Source organism: Mus musculus, chromosome 11 (assembly GCF_000001635.26).
Source record: "Mus musculus strain C57BL/6J chromosome 11, GRCm38.p6 C57BL/6J".
Classification (NCBI taxonomy): Eukaryota; Metazoa; Chordata; class Mammalia; order Rodentia; family Muridae; genus Mus; species Mus musculus.
In genome coordinates, this window is record NC_000077.6 from 75,946,836 (window position 1) to 75,971,300 (window position 24,465).

The following is a 24,465-nucleotide window of genomic DNA, read 5'->3' on the forward strand; positions in this document are numbered from 1 at the left end:
CGGGTCTGATGGCCTAGCCACCACCAGGCATGGCCTCAGAAGCTCTGACTTTACACTGTGACTACCCAGCCCCCTCAGGCCATACCCAGGCCAAGTTAGCATATCTAAGTCCCTCCCTTATTAACCTGAGAACTTGTGGGGTGACAGTGGGGGGCTAGGATGAAGTTTAGTGGTAGCGCATTATGAGCAAGCATGAAGTCCTAGGTTAGATCTCCTGCAGCAAAGGCCTGGGGCTGTGGGGGACGAGTTGACACTGAACCATATGTTCAGCCATGACAAACAGGGTCTGCAGGGTTAAGAGGGAAGGGAGCCAATCCAGAGATGAAACAGCCAGGAAGCAGACACCTGGCTTCTCTCTAGAACGCATGCCCCATTCAGTCCTCCGTGGTCGGGGTGTACAGAGCAACCTCAGCTTTGTAAGTTGCTCCAGTGCCTGACGTCCTTCTTTTTGTTCAATTGTCACCATGTGTCACCAGCCCGGGCCAGCCACAGGTACCTAGCAGCCTGCTTCATATGACACGCTGCCCCTGCAACCCAGAGTAAAGATGACCTGGGGGTGTTCAGACCAGCACTAGGGGGAGCAGAGGATTTGTGTACCAGGCTGGCTGCCAGGCAGATCTGTCTCCACTAGCAAGGTGACCTTGAACACCAAACCTTCTGAAGTGCAGCTTTTTAAAGTGTTTGGGCTGCAGCTGCCTCCCCAGATCCTCCTCTGTACCCCCTGCAGACAGCCAGTCATCCTGGCTACCGGCTCAATGAGTGTCCCAAAAGGCCAGTCCCAACATGCAGCTATGGGCTTGAAATGGCCCCAGTCGCTTCCTATTGCTGTTTCTATAAAACCAGAAATTTCCTACACACTTGGGGCCTCTGCATGTCCTTTAATGTCACATTCCTCCCTTGGGCCTCCAGGGTCCCTGATACAATCTCGTTCACCTAATTATCTCTGTTAATTTTTTTGTTGTTGTTTTTAGCGCCATTATGGAGATACAATTCACAAATCATAAAACTCGCCCGTTTGAAGTTTACAGCCCAGTGGGTTTCTGCACAGTCACTGAGCTGTGCAGACGTCTCCTGTGCTGGATTTCAGGGCATTTTCAGCGCCCCAGAAAGAAAGCATTAGCAGTCACTCCAGTCTTCCTTCTCAGCCCCTGGAAAAGGCTGATCTACTTTCTGTCTTGTGGATTTGCATATTCTAGGTGCTGCATATAAATGGAGTCATACAATGCATGACCTTTATAGTCTTCTCTCATTTTTTTTTCCTGTCCTAATCTTTATGACTTCTCTCCTTTGCTTGCTTTGGGTTTAGATTTCTGTTCCTTTCCTGGTTTCTTACAGCAGAAGATTATTGACCTGAGGCCTTTCCTCATTTTTAATATAGATGCCCACAACTGTAAGCCTTAAAGACTTCTTCATTTTTTAAGTTTGTGTGTGTGTGTGTGTGTGTGTGTACATGCGTGTGTGCGTGCTCGCAAGTGCATGCAGATGCCTAGGGAGGCCAGGAGCATCAGATCCCCTGGAGCTGGAGTTCCAGGCACTTGTGAGCTGCCTGGCATGGGTGCTAGGAACTGAACCCCAGTCCCATGGAAGAGCAGCAAGCGCTCCAAACTGCTGAGCCACCTCTCCAGCCTTCCATAAGCTTTAAAATGTTACACTTTCTTTCATTGTCTCAAAGCACTTTCTAATTTCACTTGGGAGTTCTTCTTTTAGTATTTGGAAGAAATCACTTTCTATATATTTGTGAATTCCCCCCATTTTCCTGCAGCATTGGAGTTCTAACTTACATTCCCGTATAGCTAAACAACATACTTTGTATGACTTCAATCCCTTTAAATTTATTGAGACACGTTTTCCAGTCTCACATATAGTCTCTTGGGGACAATGCTTCACGTACATGCTGTCAGGTGGCACTGGGGAACCTTACTATTAAGGTAACAGTTCCCCATGACCAAATGGCTTTCTGGGCTTTGTGCAAAATGGGGGACTCCTTTTCTTAGCAGGGCTTCCCTGTCTCTGCCTGCCTTTGTCTGGAGAGTGTCCCTGAACACAGGTGGCTGGCCTTGTCTGAAAAGTGACCTTGTGCAGAGCTCTCTGCAAGGCTGCATGATTCAGCATACACGTCCCACTCTGGCTACTGCCCCCATTGTAATTAGGTGCTGTACTATAACCAATCCACCCTTCCTTGGCCTTCCTTCACTTGACACCACGACCAATTAGCCCTTTCCACCCGGACTCCTAAAAGAGCCCTTAGATACCCTATCTCTAAAACAATAAAGAAGCCCTATCTCAATGCAGCTCCAGAGGTCATTCTGTTGCTCTCTGCCTCTGTCCCCTTTCTCCCCTCAGGCTGGGCCATGAGGTGGAATACTTTATAGATGTCTGTTAAGCCTCATTGGTTCATAATGTCATGTCTTTTATTTCCTTATTGAGCCCCTGCCTACATATGCATCCATCATTGCAAACGAGACGTAGAATCCAGGAATGGTGGCGTGGATTGCAACCCCAAAGCCGCCCTGTGCCACACAACAAGACCTTGTTCCAAAAACTAATCCTACCTTTAATCCCAGCACTCTAAAGTCAGAAGCAAGTGGATCTCTGTGAGTTTGAGTCCAACTTGATCTACTCAGGGTGTTCCAGGCCAGTGAAGGCTATCTAGTAAAACCCTGTCTCAAAATTAAAATAAAACAAATACTTAGAAATAAATAAAGCAGAAGAGGGAAGTCTGCAACTCTCATTGCTGAATCCCAGTTTTCCCATCATTACTGCTAGTTTTGCTCCGTGTAGTTTGGGGGTCTGTTACTAGGTAAATATATTTATAATTGTTATCGTTTCCTGATGAGTTGGCTCTTTAGCATCTTAAATGTCCTCACTCATTTCAGTAAAATGTGTGTGTGCACACGTCTCTGTGCGTACATGGGGAGTCTAAGAGATGACATCGGGTAACTTCTCCTGTCCTCCAATTTGTACCCTTGAGGCTGAAGGTCTCTTGCTGAACCTGACACTCCATTTAGGCGAGGATGTAGGGGCAGTAAACACCCAAGATCCTCCTTTCTCTGCCACCCAGCACTGGGGTTATAGGTATGCATAGCCATGCCCAGCCTTTACATGGGTTCTGGGGAGTGAACTCAAACCCCCATCTTTGCATCAGGCAAGCACCCCACCACTGAACTGCGTTCCCAGGCACAGTTTGTCTTAAAGTCTATTCTATTTGATATCTAATAGATATTTCCACTCTCTTTTACAACTATTGTATATATGAGTGTGTGTGTGTGTGTACCTGTATGCATGGGAATTCGCGCATTCCATGGCATGCGTGTGGAAGTTGGGCAGAGGACATCTGTCAGGAATTGTTCCTCTCCTTCCACCAGTGGAGGCTTAACTGGGTCAGCCTTTGAGGCGAGTGCTTTTATCAGTGGCCATCTAACTGGGCCCCTTGTGTTAATATTTTTAACATAACTTTTCATTCATCATTAATCTTCTATTACATTTTAAGCTAATTCCTAACTGGTTACCTCAGAGATTATAATTACAGATTATAAATTAATCACAGTATATATGTGTGTGTGTGTGATGGTAGGGATCAAACCCAGGGCTGTATGTGTGTTAGGCAAATTCTCTATCACTGAGCCACATCCCCAGCCCACTCAATTAATTTTTTAATTTAAAACCATGCAGCTGAGATTAACACTGACTTAGTCTTAATAAGATACAAAAGCTTTGCTCTGCTACACAGCCATGTGCGCCACAATGTTGCTTCAGTCCACAGGGACCACATGCAGCTGCGGTCCCCTGAAACTGCATCCCCTGGTAAGAGCACAGTGACCTCAGCTTGTGTACACTCTATGCTGTCCAGAAAGTGATAAACTGTCACACTATGGTCCTCTCAGAGCCTGACCTGATAAGTGAAACGTGACTCAACTTTCTTCCCTCCTCTCTCTTCTGGCCCATTACTGTCATATACATTATCTTTGTATGGCATAAGTCTATTAGCAGTTTTATAATTACTTCTTTATACAGTAGTCTTACTAATCAGAAGAATCATAAACAAAACGTACGTATGCCTTCCCAGGTGCTTCTTAATTCTCACTCGGGCTTGAGTCACTCTGTGGAATCCTCTACAGTATAGCCCTAGGATTCATTTCAGAATTTCTTAGAATTTCTGCTAATGACAAATCCCCCCCCCCTTTTTTTCTTTTTTTACAGATTCATTTATTTATTTTTATGTATATGAGTATACCATAGCTGTCTTCAGACACACCAGAAGAGGGCATCAGATCTCATTACAGATGGTTGTGAGCCACCATGTGGTTGCTGGGAATTGAACTCAGGACTTCTGGAAGAGCAGTCAGTGCTCTTAACCACTAAGCCATCTCTCTAGCCCCAAATTTCCCCTTTTTTGTTTTTGTTTTTTAAAGGTAGGGCTTCTCTGTGAGGCCTTGACTATCCTGGAACTTGCTCTATAGCCCAGGCTGGCCTCGAGATCTGCCTGCTTCTGCCTCTAAGTACTAGGATTAAAGGTGTGTGCCACCACCACCCTGCCAATTCTTTTTTCAAAAAAAAATAACTTATCTGAAATGTTTTGTTTCTCCTTCATTAATTTCCTTATTTATATTTTTTATTTTACGATCATGATGGTGCTTTGCCTCCACAAATGTCTGTGTACCATATGTGCATCTGGTGCCAGCAGAGGCCAGAAGAAGGTGTCAGATCCTCTGGACCCAGAGTTACTTATGGTTGTGAGTCACCACGTGGGTCTGGGACTAGAATCAGTGTTCTCTGGAAGATCAGTCAGTGACCCTAACCACTGAGCCACCTCTCCAACCCCTTCTGAAAGACAGCCTTTCAGGATGTAAGACTTTTGATGGACAGTCTCTCCATCAGCAAGGTGGCCACCGCTGGGGACAGAGCTCAGTGGTTGAAAGTTTGCACAGAATGCACAAGACTGAAGGTTTGAAACTCAGAACCGCAGAACACACACACACACACACTGCCTGCAGTTCTTCTGCTGTGTGGCTGGGGAATGTTTTGCATCTTCACCCAGTCAAGACCTTTTACTGCCTTTGCTTATTCCTCAGAGTAACAGGATCCAGGCAGACGACACTCATGTATATATCGAGTCAAGGAGGGCTGGAAGCAATTCAGGGGCTAAATGCTATGAAAAAAAACCAAAAAACAAAAAACAAAAAACAAAAAAAACAAGGATCAAAGAAAACAGGAACCAAGCCAAAGTGATGTCTCCGGAGACACCATGATTAAGTTGAACATCAAGTCTGACTCAGCACTTAGCTGCCCCAGAAACGAGGTGAGCACTAAGGCCATACGATGCCACTTACAATCAGACAATGGTGGTTCTGAGTGTGAACCCCATTCACAGTGATTCCAGGTGCAAAAGGATACCCCCAGGGCAAAGTGGGAACACCCTAATATGAACATAAGCCATCCCCATGGGCAGAGGACACTTCTGACTGTGTTGTATATGACTTCTCATGATGGCTATGCCAATACCATAGATAGCCAGTTTACAGATGAGGAAATTAGAGGAAACTATCACGGAGGGCCCCTGAGAATGGAAGCAATAGAATCAGGATGAAATATCCAGCCGGAGCCATCTTCCTGTGAACTGCTTAGCTTAGCTATGCTCCCACTGGCCCACATCCTCAGACCGGAGGACCAGGCCCCCTCTTCCCCTACAAAGGCTTAATTCTCTTCACTCCTAAAGATCTATCCTGAGTTGGCCATTACTAGCCTTGCCTATAGGTCAGGATCCTGTTACCTTCTGGTGGCTTGCTGCGAACAGCCTGCAGGGATTCCCACCTTGCCATGGTTTGCAACTCGTTGCAACTTACAGCAAGTCTCTTCTTGACTTGCACACCCCAAGCAAGTTCCACTTCCAGTTGAGCCTTCTCCTGACTTATTTCCATATGCTGTCTGTTCCCCCAGGCCGAAGCCAGCACCCCAAGGGTCCCTGCTCTGCATCTGTTAGAGCTCACACCTGAGACTATCACACAGTGATCTTTCTTCAAGGCCATAGACTCCATAGAGCAAGTCTCTAACTGTTCCCTGAGCTATATCACACTGGCCTCGGCTCTGGACATCAGGTCCTCAAAGTGTAGGGTCGGCAGCAGTTACACCCTAGCTGTCCCTGGCCTATTCTTTCTACACTGACCTCTCTGTGAAAGCTGGATGAGGACTTTCAAGTCTGCAATGGCAGCTGCAATTTCCTCTGGAACCTTTAAATTCCCAGCTATTCTAATTTGCTAAATTATCAGTATTTCTGGATCCATCTAACAATGATGACTCACTTTTCCTTGACACCAGAACCTGAGGATGAAGTCAGGGAAGTCTAAGGCTAGCCCAGCCCACAGGACACTTCTGCAAACAACCATAAAGGATGTTTCTATGGGTACATCTCCTCGCCAGCAACTTAGAAACCATAGTAATATCCAGGCATGGTAACAGATCCCTATAACCCCAGCACAAGGGAGGTTGAGGAAGACGATAAATTTCAGGCCAGCCTGGCTCACAGCAAGATCCTGGTTCCCCAAAACAAAAGGGAAACCATCTATCATCACAGAACACTAGAACAGTTAAAACAAAATGCTTTACATCCTTTGTTAGCAAACTGCCACCATAAAGCACTCAGCCCAAAGCTGTCTTCCACATGAACTATAGAAGGGACTTTGATGAACCCACCATGTCCACAACCAGCAACAGCAAAGCAAGATGTTCACAGCAGAAACCTATTCACTGGTACCTGAGGGACAGCTAGGATTGGGTAACATTGAAATCCGAACCCCTAAGGTGACATTGGGTCTTGGGGAGTGATCAGGCCCTCATCAATGAGATTAATGATCCTATAAAAGATGCCCCAGGAGATAGGGAGACACTCAACTGGCAAAGTGCTTGCCCCGCCCGCAAGCATGATAACCTGAATTTGGATCCCAAGCTCCCATGAAAGAAAAGAGGAGAGTTGTGGAGCCCAACTATAATCCCACTGCTGGCGAATGCAGAGACAGGAGGATATCTGGGAGTGTTAGCCAACAGTCTAGCAAAATCAACAAGCTCCAGGTTCAGCGAGAGACCCCCATATCAAAACCAAGATTTTGGAGAGTCTCTTGTCAACCTAACCAACAACTCAAAAGGCAGCTTCTCACGCCTGGTATTGGGGGTTTTGTTAGGTGGAAGGAACATTGTCAGCCTAGATGAGAAAATTTCATTTGAATTATATATGTATATTTATACATAGAGTTAGATATATTATAGCTTTTTTTTTTTTAAAGTTAGATGGTTGGTAGTATGATTCCTTATATCACCTATTGCTATCGCCCTTGGCTATCCCTCAGAAGTGGAAGCTAAGTCCCTACTGTTGGAGATACCATGCGACTTCAGATACAAAGCTTCAGAGGTTCCTGAGCTGAAATTGACCTTAAAACTAGCTTCATGGTACAAGTAGGTGCCGTGCAAGCTTCCAAAGGGGGGAAGCAAGCAACAGTCCTACCCAGCTCTGACTCATACGAATCACAACAACCCGTGACAACTCTAAGGGTACAGCAGTGGTACGCGTACCTTCATGGTAAGCAACAACTCTACAATTGGACTTAAGACCTGCTCAACAGGCTGGAGCGATGGCTCAGAGGTTAAGGGCACTGACTGCTCTTCCAGAGGTCCCAAGTTCAATTCCCAGCAACCACATGGTAGCTCACAACCATCTGTAATGGGACCTGATGCCCTCTTCTGGTGTGCCTGAAGACAGTGACAGTGTATTCAGATATGCAAAAATAAATAAATAAATCTTAAAAAAAAAAAAAGACCTACTTAACAACAGGCTCAATCATGCCTAGTACTGGGAACCTAGCTCAACCTCAAAGGGCTAGATAAGTCACGGATCCTGGAGAAGAACCTACAACCACCACTTTACTAAACGTAACTACAGTCTAAACATTTAGTCTGTATGTCCACACATAAGTGTAGTCTTCACTCATCATCAAGGAAACTTCTTTTTGCAACAAATGGAGACCATTGTAGAAAACCACAACCAATCAAAATGCTGAGTTGTGGATCCCAGTCCCAACAGATACGGCTACAACATTCCCCCACCTGAGGCTCAGGGAAGGCTCAGGGAAGGCTCAGGGAAGGCTCAGGGAACACTCTGGAAGAGCAGAGAATCTGGGAAATGGACCGTCACGGTCAGCTGTGTGAGCTACAAGACAACCGGGCGGCTTACCACAGGGGCGCGGGATAGTTTCATATTCATCTCTGACCTTTCCTTTGCCAGTCTCACCCATGGTCCCTTGCTCTTGATCAAATACTCTCCCGGACCTTGACATTAACCAGGACAAGCACTGTGACAAGTCAGAAACCAGTTGAAATTGGGTCGTTCCCTGTCACTAACCTGTGTGATTTGATGACATTAAAAAGAAAAGGAAGAAAGAAGCCAGAAGAGAATTCATTTCCTTTTTTACTTTTAGAAGACAGCTCAGAGCCCAGCGATTTAGACAGGAGTCTTCTAGAGCACACAGTCCCCAGGAGGACTGCTTTCACTGGAACCCTGGCTCTGACCCCTGACCCCAACACCCCCTCATCTGATATGCTGTCCATTAAGGAGAGAAAAGGGTGAATTTAGATTCCCAAAATGAACTGTGGGAGATGACATTCACTTCTGTACTTCTCCTTCTAAATTAAGCCAGTGTTCTTCATTAGCTTGCCACGGGGGACTGAGAGAAAATTGTCTTAAAACTCAAAACTGAATTTAAACTAAGTAAGGAAAAAAACAAAAAACAAAAAAACCTACCAAGACCAGATGTTTAAAGCAGTTTAAACAGTTTGCCACTAACATTTGGGGTTTTTTTTGGTTTTTCGAGACAGGATTTCTCTGTGTAGCCCTGGCTGTCCTGGAACTCACTTTGTAGACCAGGTTGACCTCGAACTCAGAAATCCGCCTGCCTCTGCCTCCCGAGTGCTGGGATTAAAGGTGTGCGCCACCACGCCTGGCTTGCCACTAACTTTTGGAATCCCTGGAGAAAGACTAAGATCAAACCCAGGGGCTTGTACACACAACACAAGCACATCCACCAATTCATTCCTAGCTGGTTGCAAACTTTTCCAGCTACCGTTGTTTTTTAAAAGATTTCATTTTATTTGAATGCCTGTGTGAGCGTCTGTCCTGTGTATGTATGTGCAGGTGCCCACAGAGGAAAGAAGAGGGTGTCAGATCTCTGGAATTGGAGTTACAGGTGGCCTGGGAGCTGGGACAGGGTCTCTCTAGGTAGCCTGGACTGGCTGAAAAGTCATCGTGTGGACGAGGCTGTCTCTCAGAAATTCACCTGCCTCTGCCTCTCTACTTCTGGATTAAAGGTGTGCTCTGGATTAAAGGTGTATACCACCATTCAAAGCCAGCTGCCGGTTAACTCTTTTCTTATTTATTTTACTTTATGTGTATCAGTGTTTTGTCTCTGTGTATGTCTATGCACCACATGTGTATATAATGTCCGTAGAGGTCAGAAGAGGGTGTCAAATGGCCTGGAACTGAGTTACAAATAGTTGCAAGTCACCATGTGCTAGGAATTGAACCCAAGTCCTCTGCAACAGTAACATCTGCCCTAACCACAGAAAAATCTCTCTAGTCCTTCCAGTTAACGAATTGCCTCCTTGAGAGTTTAGCTAGTCAGAGCAAGAGTACAACTGTCTAAATAGAGTCGTCACAGGTCTCTGGATCCAGCTCAGTGACAGAGCACTAAGCTAGCATGAAGAAGGTCCTAGGTTCACTCCCTAGCATCAAAACACAAAACAGACAGAAACCACACAGAGAGAGACTAAAAAGAATCCTATAAAGTCCTGGGGTGTGGCAGTAACCATTGGACACTGATTTATAGTTGGTGCTTAGCAATGTGAGAAGCACAGTTTCACTGTCTTTGGTTCTAGTCATCGGGTGTACGTCGTTGTCGTATGAATGAAGTGGTCTGGGCCTCAAACTGCAAAAGAACAGGACCGGAAACAAACACTGGATTTTAGCTGGTGCAGGCTCACTGAGGAATCCAACTATTTTATTCTTCAAAAGATGCTATTAAGATAGTGAAAAGCCACATCCTGGAGAAGAATTCACAACCCAGAAGTAGGTGTTAGATTAGTGCCACCACAGGAATGCGTGAAGATCTGCTGTGAATCGGTGAGAATCCAAAGCGGGTGGGGAGTGGGTAAAGGAGAGAACAGGAGAGTAAAAGAGGAAATGCAAGCAACCCATAAACACTGACCCCCCCATAAGCACTGCCCCTGCCCCCACGAAACACCACGACCCCATGAAAACCCATGTACTGCCAGTATAAACCGCAATGAGAGATCCGTGCACTCTGGCCAGGCGGCATAATCTCAAAGTGTGGATGACATGAGAGGGGGCAGCAGGCCCTCTGGAAGGAACACACAGAGCTTCAGACTGCTCTTCCACTCTTGGGGACAACAACCCAGAGAAACTTGTACCTGGAAAGGTGCTGGACCCAGCCTAGGAAGATGCAAAACGCCCAGAGCCCATCTGCAAACGGGAGGAACAAATGAGGTGGGCGTTTTACTTACAGTCATAAAAAAGAGACTACAGCCACAGGCAAGAATAGAACACACACACACACACACACGCACACGCACACGCACACGCACATACGCACATGCAGGTACGCACGCACACACGCGCACAGCAATGTGACTGTTAAATAAGTGGAATACATCTGACTCTACTTACAAAAGCTCATATGCATGCAAAACCAAACTACATGAAAGCTATAAACCTATGTAGTTAAGCTGTAAAGAGCAGTTAATGATTATATATATTATTCCAGTCAGCATGTCCCCTGGGGGCAGGGTAGATAGATCTGTTTAAGGAGAGGTATAAAATCGGTGTGTAAATGGAATACTACTCGGCATTAAAAAACAAGGACATTATGAATTTGGCAGGCAAATGGATGGAACTAGAAAATACCATCCTGTCTGAGGTAACCTAGACCCAAAAAGACATGCATGCATAGTATGTAGTCATAAGTGGGTATTAGCCATAAAGCATAGGACAACCATGCTACAATCCACAGACCCAAAAAAGCCAAATAACATGGAGGGTCTAAGGGAGGATGCTTGAATCTTTCTCAGAAGGGGAAATAAAATAGATATCGGAGGTGAATGGAGGAAGGGAACCGGATGGGAGAGGATAGGGGGATGGGAACAGGGCAGGGGGATCAGGTGTAGGCAGAGCAGGGGAGAGGGGACAAAACTGGTGATGGGCGAGTGGGGGAGGCATCTCTAGGATGTGCCAGAGACCGGGGTATGGGGGCAGGGAGTCTGTGGGGTGACTCCAGCTAAGACTCCTAGCAGTGGGGGATATGGACCCTTAAGTGGCTCAATATCCTGCAGGCAGACAGGATGCCCAGTAGAGGGATAAGAACAGCAACCCGCTCACGAAACCTTCGACCCAAAATGTGTCCTACCTACAAGATGCTCAGGGAAAAAAAGATAGAGCAGAGACTGAGGGAATGGCCAACCAATGACTGGTTCAAATTGGGACCCATCCTATGGACAAAAACCAATACCTGACACTATTAATGATACTCTGTCATACTTACCGACAGGACCCTAGCTAGCATGGTTGTTCTCTGAGAGGCTCCACTCAGCAGTTGATGGAAACAGATGCAGAGACCCACAGCCAAACATTAGATGGAGCTTGGGGAGTCTTGTGAAAGAGTTGGGGAAAGGATTGAGGGACCCAGGGGTATAGGAACTCCATAGGAAGACCAACAGAATCAACTAATCTGGACCCTTGGGGGTTCTCAGAAACTAAACCACCCACCAAAGAGTGTGAGTTGGACCCAGTACCCCCTTCTCACACATATGTAGCAGATGTACAGCTTGGTCTTCATGTGGGTCCCCAACAACTGGAGTGAGGGCTACCCCTGAATCTGTTGCCTAACTGTGGATCCCAATCCTCTAACTGGGCTGCCTTGTCTTGCCTCAGTGGGAAAAAATGCGCCTAGTCTGCAGTGACCTGATCTGCCTGGGTTGGAGGATACCAAGGGGAGATGAGAAGGGGAGGAGGGAGGGAGGGAGGGAGGGAGGGAGGGAGGGAGGGAGGGAGGGAGGGAAGAAGGAAGGGAGGGAGGAAGAGAGGAAAAAGTAGAGGGAGAAGGGAGAGAGGAGGAGGGAGAGAGGGGGAAGGGAGAGAGAGAGCAAGAAGAAAGGAAAAATGGAGGGAAGGAGAGCTAGCTGGAGAAAAGCACTGTATTCCTAGGAGCAACAAAAGCTATAAACACGAGGCTGGCAGGATGGCACAATGAGCCACCAAGCCCGAGTTGGATCCCTGGGACCCATGTGATAGAAGGAAAGAATCACTTCCATATTCACACGCTAAATGAATACACACTTTTAAAATTGTCTTCAAAACACAGAACACCTAAGAGGAAATGTGCACAACCCCCTTTAAAAAGCAACCATGAAACTAGGTGCTCTGACAGGAGATGGTAGAAATAAAAACTGAACCACAAGGAAGACTATATCTCGGGCTGGAAAACTCCATCTATTTATTATTGCATAAATGCAGTCCCAAATGGAGTGTTAATGATACGTGTAGAAAACGCAATGAAATGATCATAGACTTCATAAAGAGTAATGAAGACATAGGCAAGCATAACCAAGGAAATTAGGAACAAGGGCTTGCACGTCCAGACATTAACATAAAGTCATGATGGAAATGTGAGCTAAGCAAGACATATCGGTGTGTGTCTGTGATCCCAGCACAGGAGGTGGACCCAGGGGGATAAAGAGCTGAGAGCCATCCTCTGTTACACAGTGAATTCCAGGCCATCCTGGGCTACATAGTGAGGCCCTGTCTCAAAATAAAAAACAACAACAAAAGATAAAGTAACCGAGGAGGAAAAACAATAGATTCAGGAAAACAAACAAACAAACAAACAAACCCAGAAAACTTGGAATCTTGCGTGTTTGTCTACGATAGCAAAGCTGGCGTTCTACGTCCGTCAGAAGAAGGAAGAAAGCACCCATCAAATCTAGTAACACTGGGTACTGCCCATGGCGGCTGAAGACGTGGGAGGGAGGGAGGGAGCTCTCAACAGCTGCTTTTTATAATTGACTTTTAAAAAAGAAATTGTGTATGTGAGCACACTGTTGCTCTCTTCAGACACACCAGAAGAGAATATCAGATCTCATTACAGTTGGTTGTGAGCCACCATGTGGTTGCTGGGAATTGAACTCAGGACCTCTGGAAGAGCAGTCAGTGCTCTTAACCTCTGAGCCATCTCTCCAGTCCTTACTTGAATTTTTAATACTATGGCTATAATGGCCGTGTAGTTTGGGCACATCTGTGAAAGATTACCTCGACTGGGTTAACTGAGGTAAAAAGATCCTTCTTAAACGTGGGCAGTGCCATTCCCCATGCTCTGTTCCTAGGGTGCATAAGAGAAAGCTAGCTGAGTACCAGCAGTCATCTTGTTTCCTGCTTGCAAATGTCACATGACCATCTGCTTCCTGTTCCTTTGGCCATGCCCTCCCTGCCAATGAGGACTGTAAATTCAAACTGTGAGACAATTAAGTCCTTCTTTCCTTAGGTTGCCTTGTAGGCATTTCACTGAAGCAACCAGAAAAGTAATCGGTATAGAAAACCAGTACTAAAAACTAGGCCACTAATAAACTCAAGCATCTTACCTCCCATCCTAAACCAAAATAAAATCAGATAAGACTGGAGAGGAACTCAAAAAAGAATTGGAAAAGTTGAATTCCAGAAAAGATCCTGAACCCATGAGATCTTTCTGTGTGGGACAGGCCAGACTTATGATAGGGTCTACACAGTGAGTTCTGGGCCATCCAAGGATATACAGTAAGACCCTGCCTCAAAAACAAAAACAACAAACAAAATACAGGGCTGGATTACAGCTCTATGGTGCAGCGCTTGCCTAGCCTGGGAAGCCTATAGGTAATCCCTAGCACTACAAAAAGAGAAAAAAATTAAAATAGATTATGCTCTGCTGTGGTTTGAATGAAAACAGCCCCTATGGGGTCATAGGGAGTAGCACTATTGGGAAACTGGCCTTGTTGGAATAGGTGTGGCTTTGTTGGAGGAGGTGTGTCACTAGGGGTGGGGCTTTGAGGTTTCAGAAGCTCAAGCCAGGCTTATTGGCTTACTCTTCCTGCTGCCTGTAGAACTCAGCTACCTCTCCAACACCACATCTGCTTACAAGCTGCCAAGATCCCCACCATGACAATAATGGACTAAACCTCTGAACGGTCAACCTCTGAAAGGTAAGCCAGCCCCAGTTAAATGTTTTTCTTCATAAGAGTTGCCATGGTCATGGTGTCTCTTCACAACAATAGAAACTCTAACTAAGACATGCTCTTAAAATGGATAAACTTAAAAAAAAAAAAGGATGAACTTTGTAATACATTTATCTCAGAGACTGACAATTATAGAGTACTTACCTGGCATGCCCAAGGTGCTGGGTTTGATTTATAACCACACACACACACACACACACACACACACACACAGAGAGAGAGAGAGAGAGAGAGAGAGACAGAGACAGAGACAAGGAGACAGAGAGAGACAGACAGAGAGAAAGAAAGACACACACACACACAGAGACAGAGAGACAAACAGAGAGAGAGACAGAGAGAGAGACAGACAGACAGACAGAGACAGACAGAGAGAAAGAGAGAAAGGCACACACACACACACACACACACACACACACACTGCATCCACAGTGATCATCCTTTCTAAGCCTCAGAACCCATGGATGTACAGCCCAGGTCCCTGTGAAATTTCTCCTTGGTTTCAGCCTGTACTGTACACCTTCATTTTCATTGTTTATCTTTCCCATTAAATCGTAGCCCACAAATGAGATGGGCTGTCCCATCACTGTGAACACTCAAGCCAAATCGAATGGTCATCTTGTCAAGAAGGAGGGGACTCCTGAAGGATGCAGGAGGCTCTTTAACTCTGAGATGCTGCATCTTGGTGAAGCAGAGAATCCATCGTCAGTGACTTGGGACCAGCAGAAGAGCAAGTCTCACAAAGCCTAGCATCAACTCAACTGCTCAGATGGGCCACGCCCAAAGACAAAACCACACCAACAGGTGAAGGAGGCAAAACCACTATTGACAAGACGGGGCACCAACTACAGCTTTCTTCCTTGACAGGCAAACACCAACAGCTTCATAACTGTGCCACAACGGTCATGGGGACATGCGACTGACTGTCCAGGGTCTAGGGAGTACTTTTACGTAAGGTGTCCACATGGTACCTGCAGTCTTACATAAGACACTCAGGTATTTTTAGCAGCGTGGAAATGCAGTGTGAACAGAGGGGCGCTCTTGAAGCACAGCTGGGCTCTGCAGCCTGCCACAGGCCTTGCAATGCTCTTTTGCTGACAGCTCACTCTGAGGACTGAGGTCTGGGCGGGCTCCTAGCAACCCCTAGCAACCAGCCAGTGTGGATATATGTACCCTCACCCGTTTGCCCCTGGCCCATCATGGGAGGAGGATGGGGGTAGTGTCCATGCCAAGTAGCCACCTGCTAGTTAAGTGATCTCCCCTATTGACAGAGCCAGTGCTGTGCAAAGGGTACAAGCAGAGCTAAGGCTCTCCCTGCACCCCATCCCCAAGCCAACTCCTTCTAGAACATGGAAGTCCACTCTCATATCACCTCCCACGTATCACCAAAAGCCAAGGTTGAAGGTGAAGTCAGTGAGGTGAAAGGCTTGGCTCTTCTGTATGAGTTGTGCTTCACACCCTAGGGTTACACTCACTGTGGCCCCTTTTCTGCTTTATTTTATTGAAGTATACTATAGACACGAAAGGACATACAAGTGAATCCTGGGTTTAGGGCATAGCTCGGTTGTTGACTCTTTGTTTCCATGCATAAGACCCTGAGTTCTGTCCTCAGTAAGGGGGTGGGGAATTAATAAATTCTAACGGTATAAACACAATGCTTGACCAATCAAAAAAAAAAGTCTGATGAGGCCATGGCAGGGGGATCGCTTGAACACAAATTCAGGGTCAGCCTGGACTACATAGCAGGCCCTGCAGCTATCCTCCTGCCTCTGGGGTAGCACTATGCTAGCTTGTAGCTCACTCTGATTTCTGCTTGTGTGACTCCTGCAGCCGTTGACTGCTCATTCTCACCTGCAATGGTGTTCTAGTGTCTGCAGTTGTCCTGGTTTCTAAGGACTCTGAGTCCTTTCTGGTTTAATTGGTTATTTAGCAATGTCAGTCTGAACCCTCTCAGAACATGCCTTTCCACTGTGAGGCATTGATACAGTGTTGAAAATGACTGCTCTACACCTTGGATCTTAGAGCAGCCGGCCTGTTCAGCCTCCCCGTTCACCATTTCAGTCTTAAACCACAGCCCTTCCATTGACCATACAGCAGCACATAGAGTCTTAGCCACAAGGACAGTCATTCCAGGTACTTGCTGTGTGTTATCTGGCAAATGCTTAACTTCTCTGGGGCATCAGTTTCTTACCTGCAAAGTGGGGATAACGCTAATAGTTCTAACTTCCCTTGGCAGAGAATTAAATAAAAGGAAACTGCATCTGGGAGCACTTGGTCCATATTTCTTTCTTTTCCTTCTTTTTCTTTTCTTTTGTTTAAGTTTTTTATGACTTATTTATTTTTATATGCATTGATGTTTTGCCTGTGTGTGTGTGTGTGTGTGTGTGTGTGTGTATGCCACATCCTGGAACTGGATTTACAGACAGCTGTGAGCTCCCATATGGGTGCTGGAAATTGAACCAGGGACCTCTGGAAGAGCATCCAGTGCTTTTAACCGCTGAGCCGTCTCTCCACCCCCACCCACCTCTGGTCCATATTAATAGCTTGTGATCACTGCCCATGGCATCCTTGTCTTCCTCACACGTCTGCTGTGCCCTGTTCTGGGTGGTGTCCATGGACAAGGTCTATTGACAGCAGCTGAAGGAAACTGGCTTGCCCACCCCCAGAGTGCTTGCTGCACCTCTTTCCTGACAAGCATTCAAGACAGCATAGCTTTTACCCATGGAGCACTGGGTGTCACTCATAAATGTGACCTAAACCAGGGTCATCACCCTGGGGTCATGACTAATGGTGCGCCAACTGCCTGGCAACAACCTGCTGGGACACAAACAGTACCCAGAAGTCACTGGTTTGAAGAAACAAAAGAATTTAATATCTACACAAAAGGAAAGCGAAGCGGAATATTTCATTTCTTCAGGCAGCAAACACAGAAAAAGCCCCTCCGAGCACATAGTGCAGAGAGACCTAGGAGCAGGAGACTTGGGCCTCGCACTATCGGTTGCTATGGTAACAGGATTTCACAGCAGGAGCTCATTTTCCTCTGACAGTGGCCTGCAAAAGAAGGGAAGGAGGCCTCCTAAAGAAACTTATTTGAAGGCTCAAAAGGGGGACTGAAAGTGTCCCTCAGGGATGGGCACTTAGGGAACGCTGGAAGGGCAGACCGGAGGACCTCCACCCCCTCACCCCCACCCCGCAGAGCTCTTTACTCCACAGTTCTAAAGCCAGATCAGAAACAGCTTGTTTCCAGGGCCTCCCTGACTGATGTCACAACCTCTCGAGTCAAGCAAGGATCCTATTCCCCATCTGTCTGATCAAGTCCTTTCCCTAGAGTCCAGAAGAGTCCCACACCACCAGCATGCCCTGCACACCAGGGCCAAATACTGAGGGGACGCTGGAGATGTGGGACACATACACCTTCAGGGCAAACAACACATCTTTGTATGTAATGACAGCTTGCAGCCCGCAGGACTGAATTCCACCTCTGGTCTGCCCACCCGCACGCAGCTGTGTGAGTCAGACAGGTCCCTGGCCCTCTCTGAGCTTGCTTCCCAATGGGCAGAGTGGAGACAATAATCTTGATGTTTGCCTCTCTGAGTGCTTCAAGAACCTAAAAGCCAGTGAAGGCCTGAGCCCCTTGGAACTGCCCAACTCAGGACACGGAACGCCCACTCTTGGTTAAGAAGGCAACAGCAGAGAATGTTCAGCTTGGCATAGAACACGATGTAACCAAGCCATTCAGAGATCTAGTTTGAGCAGGGCTCCAGGCATGGGATGGGAAGTTCTCAGAAACTTGAGGGCAGTTCACTGAACACCTCCAGGATGTGCAGTATGGGGGGGGGGTACTGAGAGGCTGCCATCAGGCATACCATCAGCATGACAGCTGTGGCTAAGGATGCAGAGTTAGGAAAGGGATCCTGGATCAGTGGGATTCTAGGCAGGAGGATCAAGCTTTCTTAGGCAACAGCACCTGAGCCAAGTAGTACAGGGAGGGACAAGAGTGACTGACCCTGAGGGGGAAGAGAGAAGATTCAGGATTGGAAACCAGTGTGAACATAGCCCGGGACTGAAAGGCCGAGAACCCAGCAGAGGAGCTGACCCCGAAAGGCCTGAGGAAAACCGGAGACTCTAAGGATTTCTTAGGGGTCAATTATTTGGTCAAGAGCTGCTCCTTCTAGAGGTGACATGTCAGATTGTATGCTGCAGCAGGAGTCTGATTCTAGCCTACACTGTTCCAGGTCAGGGCCAGCCGGTTCCAGGGGGGAAAGGCCAGACCCCTCAGAGGCAAATGTAGTCTGATAGAATGAGAAGGGCTCCTGACTGAGACACCCGTCCAGACTCAGACTATCTTTGAGTGACTACGGGGCACCCCAAAGAAAGCCTGGACAGGAGTAGCACGAGGTAGTGTGACCCAAGACCACTGCGTGAGAAGCCATAAACTGGGCCTAGAAAGTAGAAGCAAGAAAAGAGGGGCTGAGAAAGGAACAACTGGGGAAGAACAAAAGGGAGGGAGGCCTGGCTAGAAATAAAGACCACCGGTAGGGAAGGCTGCAAAATAGACGTCCCCCTCCCCAGAACTCCCCCTCCGCGATGGGTAGGGAGTGGGTATAGGAGGGAGCGAGAGAGGCTCACTGGAAAGCCAGTTAGCCTCTGCTGAGTGGCAGGACAGCAGTCTGGGCTGCAGGGTTAAGGAAGAGGACAGCAGCAGGTGCAGAGCACTTGTGGGAAATGTGGCGGTGAGCAAAGCTTACAGATCACCTCATGTTCCTGCTTTTTTCAGTTGGGAGCCAAGTGGCCCTCGGAGGCAGCGATGGAAGGAGCAATCTCTTAGGGTGGGGGCGAGACAGAGCCTGAACTATAGGGGCCGGCTTCTCCAAGAGGCTTTCGCCTTGCTCTGGGGCCTCAGGAATGCCCCTTTCCCTCCCCTGCCCTCTGCTGCCCCGAGGATCAAAGCTTGCCGGCTGCACAACCCGACTGACAGCTACTTTTCCCCTGGACCCCACTGGCTCAAGTCTCACTGAGATCCGGTTTCCACTTTCAGCATCCCCCAACCTTTCCCCCAAGGGAACCGCTAAGGTTTATCAGACACACAGGTGGAAAATCAGGTCGCTTTGCCCTGCTCCACCTCGGAATTCGCAGACGGCCGGAGACCCCTGGGAGCAGGCAGGGAGGGTCGCCATCCTGAGCTCTCGGCGGCGCCCCGAGTGGATTGAAACACTTCCCCAAAGCTGTCTGGCCGCGGGGAGGGGTCTTCCAGGGGCAGAACCGGCTGACTCGGAGGACACCCTCCACCCTGCACCTGCACACCCAAGGGCTCCACGTGCTTTCGAGTTCCCACTCCTGAACGCCAGCCAGTCCTTTTGAGCCGAGCGCCCAAGGCCAAGGACACCCCACACACAAACGCCAGAAACCGAAAACATTGGATCCTGCCCACCCTACCCCGGCCGGACACTGAGGGACCGGGACGGGACGCTGGCCACCACCTGCAGGCCCCTCCCGCCGCCCGCGCGCGCTCGCTGGGCTCCGCACTTGTTGACTCACTCGCGGGCGCGCTCGCCCCAGCGCCGCCTGCCGTCCGCACCTCCCGCGCCCCTCCCCCACCGGCCGCCCGCGCCCCGCGCCACTCCGCGCCCGGGACACACCCGGAGCCGCGCGAGGTACACCCTCCGCTCCGGGCTGTAGGCTAAATCCCGGAGTAAGAGCGCGCCGGCGGAGCGGACCGCGGCGCTGTCCCGGGACAGCTCTCCTGCAGCCCGGAGTCTCCGGCAACGGAGAGAGATAGAGGGCGGGCAAACCTAGGAGGGCAGCTGGGCACCAGGCCCTGCCCGCGCCCCAACGGTGCTCAGGAACGGTCCCCACCCCAGGTTCCAACATCTACAGGATCTGAGCCCTAGCTCCCGGACCATCGCGTGCACGCGTTCTGGCCCCCATCTTGGAGCCAAACACACACACACCGGGGCCCCGAGAGACTGGGCCCCAGAAAGGGGGGTGGCCCCACTTTAGCTACACTTACCTGGGGCTTCGCCCCGTCCGGGCGCGCTCCCTGGCTGCCCTCTGGCGGCCACCTCAGGTACCGGGCGCGCGCCCCGCCCCGGTCCGCCCCTCTCTGACCTGGGACCTGTTCCTGCCAACTGAAGAGCTCTGGCCCGAGGCCATCTGATAGGCGCCATCCCCCTTTAGATGGCTCATCTTGGCACGGAGTGGATCTCGAGGGCTCCTTTTAGTTACAGATAACGAACAGCTCCGTCTTTTCTTTAAGGAGCTTCAAGCCTCTTCTTAGCAACCCCAGGAGGCAAAAGATAGGGCTTCTGGAAACCTAACACTAGCTGGTGCTCAATGTGTGTTTGTGGAATAAATGACTGGAGGAGGCGAATGGATGCTACAGTCTGCAAAGGAAGCAGCCGCCCAGAGCCTAAGCTCTTGTCTGCTTTGTCTTGACTGCCAGTTCAAAATGAATCAAGTTGTATTCATTTCCAGCCGCTGTACGCCTGAATGGTGCATATGCATCCAAGCGGAGTGGAGACATTTCTCCAGCCCCTCAGACTAAATGTTTAAGGAAAAAAAAAAAAAATCCTGAGATGGCCTTAGACATCAGTAGCCAGGTGAAAAGCCTGGGATTCCTGGTTGTCATATTAACTCAGCAGCCCCGATTAGTCCCTAGGTCATATCGACTTTCATCTGGACTCTGATCTTCCCCTATGGAAAATGCGATCTTGTGTGAATCTGTGCGACCTGCCAGGAAACTTCCTGTAGTACAGAGATGTTGCATGGCTGCCCTAGCCACTAGGAACAAGAGACTGGATGTGTTACTTCGTTTAATTTGACTTAATATAAACTGCCACTCTGTATCAGGCAGTGAAGCCTGAGCTTCTGTCTTCTCTTCAGGAGGGAGAGAAGAATGAGAACCGAATGCGGGGGAAGCCCCTAACAGCTGGCTCATTGTAAGGGTCAATAGTGGGAGTTAGTAACCGTCATCGCCTCCATCCTGTCATTTCCCCTCATCCTCAGATCTCAAGGATTCAGGGCTACCTGTCCACCCACAAGCTCCCTTTTAGGAGTCCCTCATAGTACATCATGCATAGCCTGTTACAGTGCACTAGTTTCTGGGATGCCCAGCCTCTCTTTGGAAAATGGGCCATGAGAAATTGATTGATTACCCCCATTGCCTTGCTTTAATTTAGTCAGCGCTTTAGCCTGCAAAGGTTTTCCTCCTCCAACAAGCAAGGCTTCTAGTGGGCGCTGGTGGTACTTCAAACTGGTACTTGGGTTATACTAAGGAGCGATCTCTTGCCAGTTTCCTTAAAGTTTTATTTCCTAGGTATCTCATGTGGCCTCCCCCAACCCCCACCATCACAGCAATACAACCAGCCTTATACAACCAACTGTTCTTGTTTAGCTTTTACCTGGGGGCATCTTGTATATGAGAGGAGACACAGCCTAGGCCTCCAGTCCTGCTCCTGTGTGAAATGGCCCCATCCTCACTGGTGATTCTCACGTGCCCACTAAATGGGAAGGGGGACATACTTCCACATATGTCTGTCTGTCTGTCTGTCTATCTGTGGCTGTAAGAGAAGAGGGTCCACGAATGTGAATATATTCACCATCTTAGGCCAATCACCAGCTGCATGGGCTCTTGTTCCAAGGTTCTTTTATCCTTGTTAACTTTTCTTCCATGTTATAGGGGAACCTCTTCCACATCCACTTGGCAAAATTCACACTGGCCTCATCCTTTTCGCTCTTTGATCCAAGCAAACTTTTCTTTCTTAGAATGGATTACAGATGGGGTCAGAGTGTAGCTCAGTGCTCAGAGTGCCCTTTGTCTCTAACTTGAGGGAAGAAACAAAAACCAGGGCACGGTGTCCTAGCTATTCGGCAGATCAAGGCCGGAGGATCACAAGTCCAAGGCCATCGATGTCCTCCTGGACAAAATGGACAATAGAGCAAAGACCTTGTCAAAACAAGACAAAAGAAGACCACAGGTCCATTTTAAAGATCCCGTATCCCTGGCTGGCCTCAAGCTCTGTATGTAGCAGAGGCCGCTCTTGAACCTTAGGCCTCTCTCTTCCACCTTCTCAGACTGAGATTTCAGGCCTGTGCCAGCAAGGGTTTATGCAGTGCTTGGAATCAGAGACATCGTCTGTGTGTGCTAAGCAAGCACCTTACCAACTGAGTCCCATCCCCAGCTTCTCCTTGCCAGCTGCAGGCCCACCTGTCCTCTAAAGAAGGCAGACTCTTCATTCACTGTCAACACAGTGCCATTGTTCTGCAACAGAGAGTAATTATGTTGAGGTACCGGGGACTCAGGTGAACAAACTGGAAGGGCTTCTGCTTCCCAAGAGCTTTTACAGCAGAGATGAGAATGGACTCGGATGCATAAGGGAGCAGTGGTGTCTGGCTAGCGAGGACACTCCTTCCTCATCACAACTCTGACTGGAACCTCCCAGTGAGATGGATAGATGATAAGGACCTTTGCCAAGACTCCCTAAGAGACCAAGCTGGTCCTTGGACCTTATCTCCCCACCCCACCGCCACTGCCAATGAGAGCTGCCATCTGAGCTCCTTGGGAGGGAGTTATGAGCAAACAGATTCTTCTAGGCCATCCAGGATGCCTGGAAGGGCATCTCCCTGGCAGAATGTCATTAGAACTGGCATCCCTGTAGAAGCAGAGTTATGGGGAGGTGATGTTTTTTGAGACTTTGGCCTCTATTCTGAAGCTTAGGACAGGCACAGAGGTAGAGCAGGGCCACTGGGCCACCACACTGTTGTCATTTTCAGCAAGGGCTATTCTGTTCATCACGGGTTGTTTAGCAGCCTCCCTAGCCTTTTGTACTAAGTAGTAGTATAAACTCACTTCTGCCACTCGGGTTATGACAAGAGAAAGTGCCTCCAAACATTGTTAAATGTCCTCTGGAAGTCACCTTCCTCTCACACCAATACCCCTCCTCCCAGTGAGAACCAAGAGCCACTTTCCAGCCTAGCAGATTATGAAAGGGAAGGGAATCCAGCTTGCAGTAGCAAGGCAGAGCAGTGTGGGAGAGGGCAGGACTATCTCCACGAGACGTGCCCAAAGGCCAAGAGAGATCTGCATACAACAGCTGAGGTCCAGCAGTCAAGAAGGATCCCCAGGTCAAGAAGGTACCTGCGGTCCAGGAACCCCAGCCTGTAGAGGTTGAGGGTGACCTCTCTAGGCAAGTGCTCAGAAGGAGTCAAACAGCTGTCTCAGACCATCAGGGGCTCCTGGAGAGGCCCCCAAATCTTAAATCTGTAGGACACATATGATGAAGGAAAGGAAAGCTCCCTCCTCTTTACTGTGAAGGAGGCAAATGGAGCCGGGGAAGACAGTGGGGTTTAGAGTTACAGGTCTGATGGATTAAAATGGGGGGGGGGGCGTCCACGTCAAACCCAGAACCTGTGACTGTGACCTGTTTAGTTGGAGAGAGAGAGAGAGAGAGAGAGAGAGAGAGAGAGAGAGAGAGAGAGAGAGAGAACACAATTGTGGTAGTGCAATGCCTTTGATCTCAGCACTTGGGAGGAAGAGGCTGGCAGACCTCTGAGTTTGAGGACAGCCAAAGTTACACAGAAAAACCCTGTCTTTCTTTTTTAAAAAGATTGATTGATTGATTGATTGATTGATTGATTGATTATATAGCAATCTACCTGCGTGTATGCCAGCAGACCAGAAGAGGGCACCAGATCTCACTATAGATGGTTGTGAGCCACCATGAGGTTGCTGGAAAATGAACTCGACCTCTGGAAAGGCAACCAGAACTCTTAACCTCTGAGCCATCTGTCCAGCCCCCTGAGAAACTCTGTCTTAAAAAAAAAAAAGTCGAGGCTGGAGACCTGGTTCAGTGGACTGCATCTTCCAATGGACCCAGGTTCAAATCCCAGCACCCACCTGGCAGCTCACAACTGTCTGTGGTGACTCCCAGATCTGACAGACTCACATAGACAATACATGCAGGCAAAATACCAATGCACATAAAATAAAGGTAAATAATTAAAAAAAAAAAGTCATAGCAGACCTTAAGTTAAGTATTTCACAGTAAGATATCCTCAATATCTAATAGGCTCTAAACCCCACAAGAAGGATCACATGTGAGGGTCATGCATGTGAAGATAGACACAGACATTCAAGGAATAAAGACACACAAA

The 24,465-nt window shown here is 48.2% G+C and overlaps 1 protein-coding gene across 5 annotated transcripts in view; it reads right to left on the reverse strand.

Moving 5' to 3' along the window:
* Nucleotides 1–20,779, reverse strand: part of Rph3al (rabphilin 3A-like (without C2 domains)) — a 136,623-nt gene extending 115,844 nt beyond the window's left edge. For all 5 annotated transcript variants that reach the window (XR_388486.2, XM_006533643.2, XM_006533637.2 and 2 more), the window contains exon 1: nucleotides 20,324–20,779. The gene's annotated coding sequence lies outside the window, so the exon portion shown is untranslated. The remainder of the gene's footprint in view (nucleotides 1–20,323) is intronic.
* Between the last annotated feature and the right edge of the window lie 3,686 nt (nucleotides 20,780–24,465).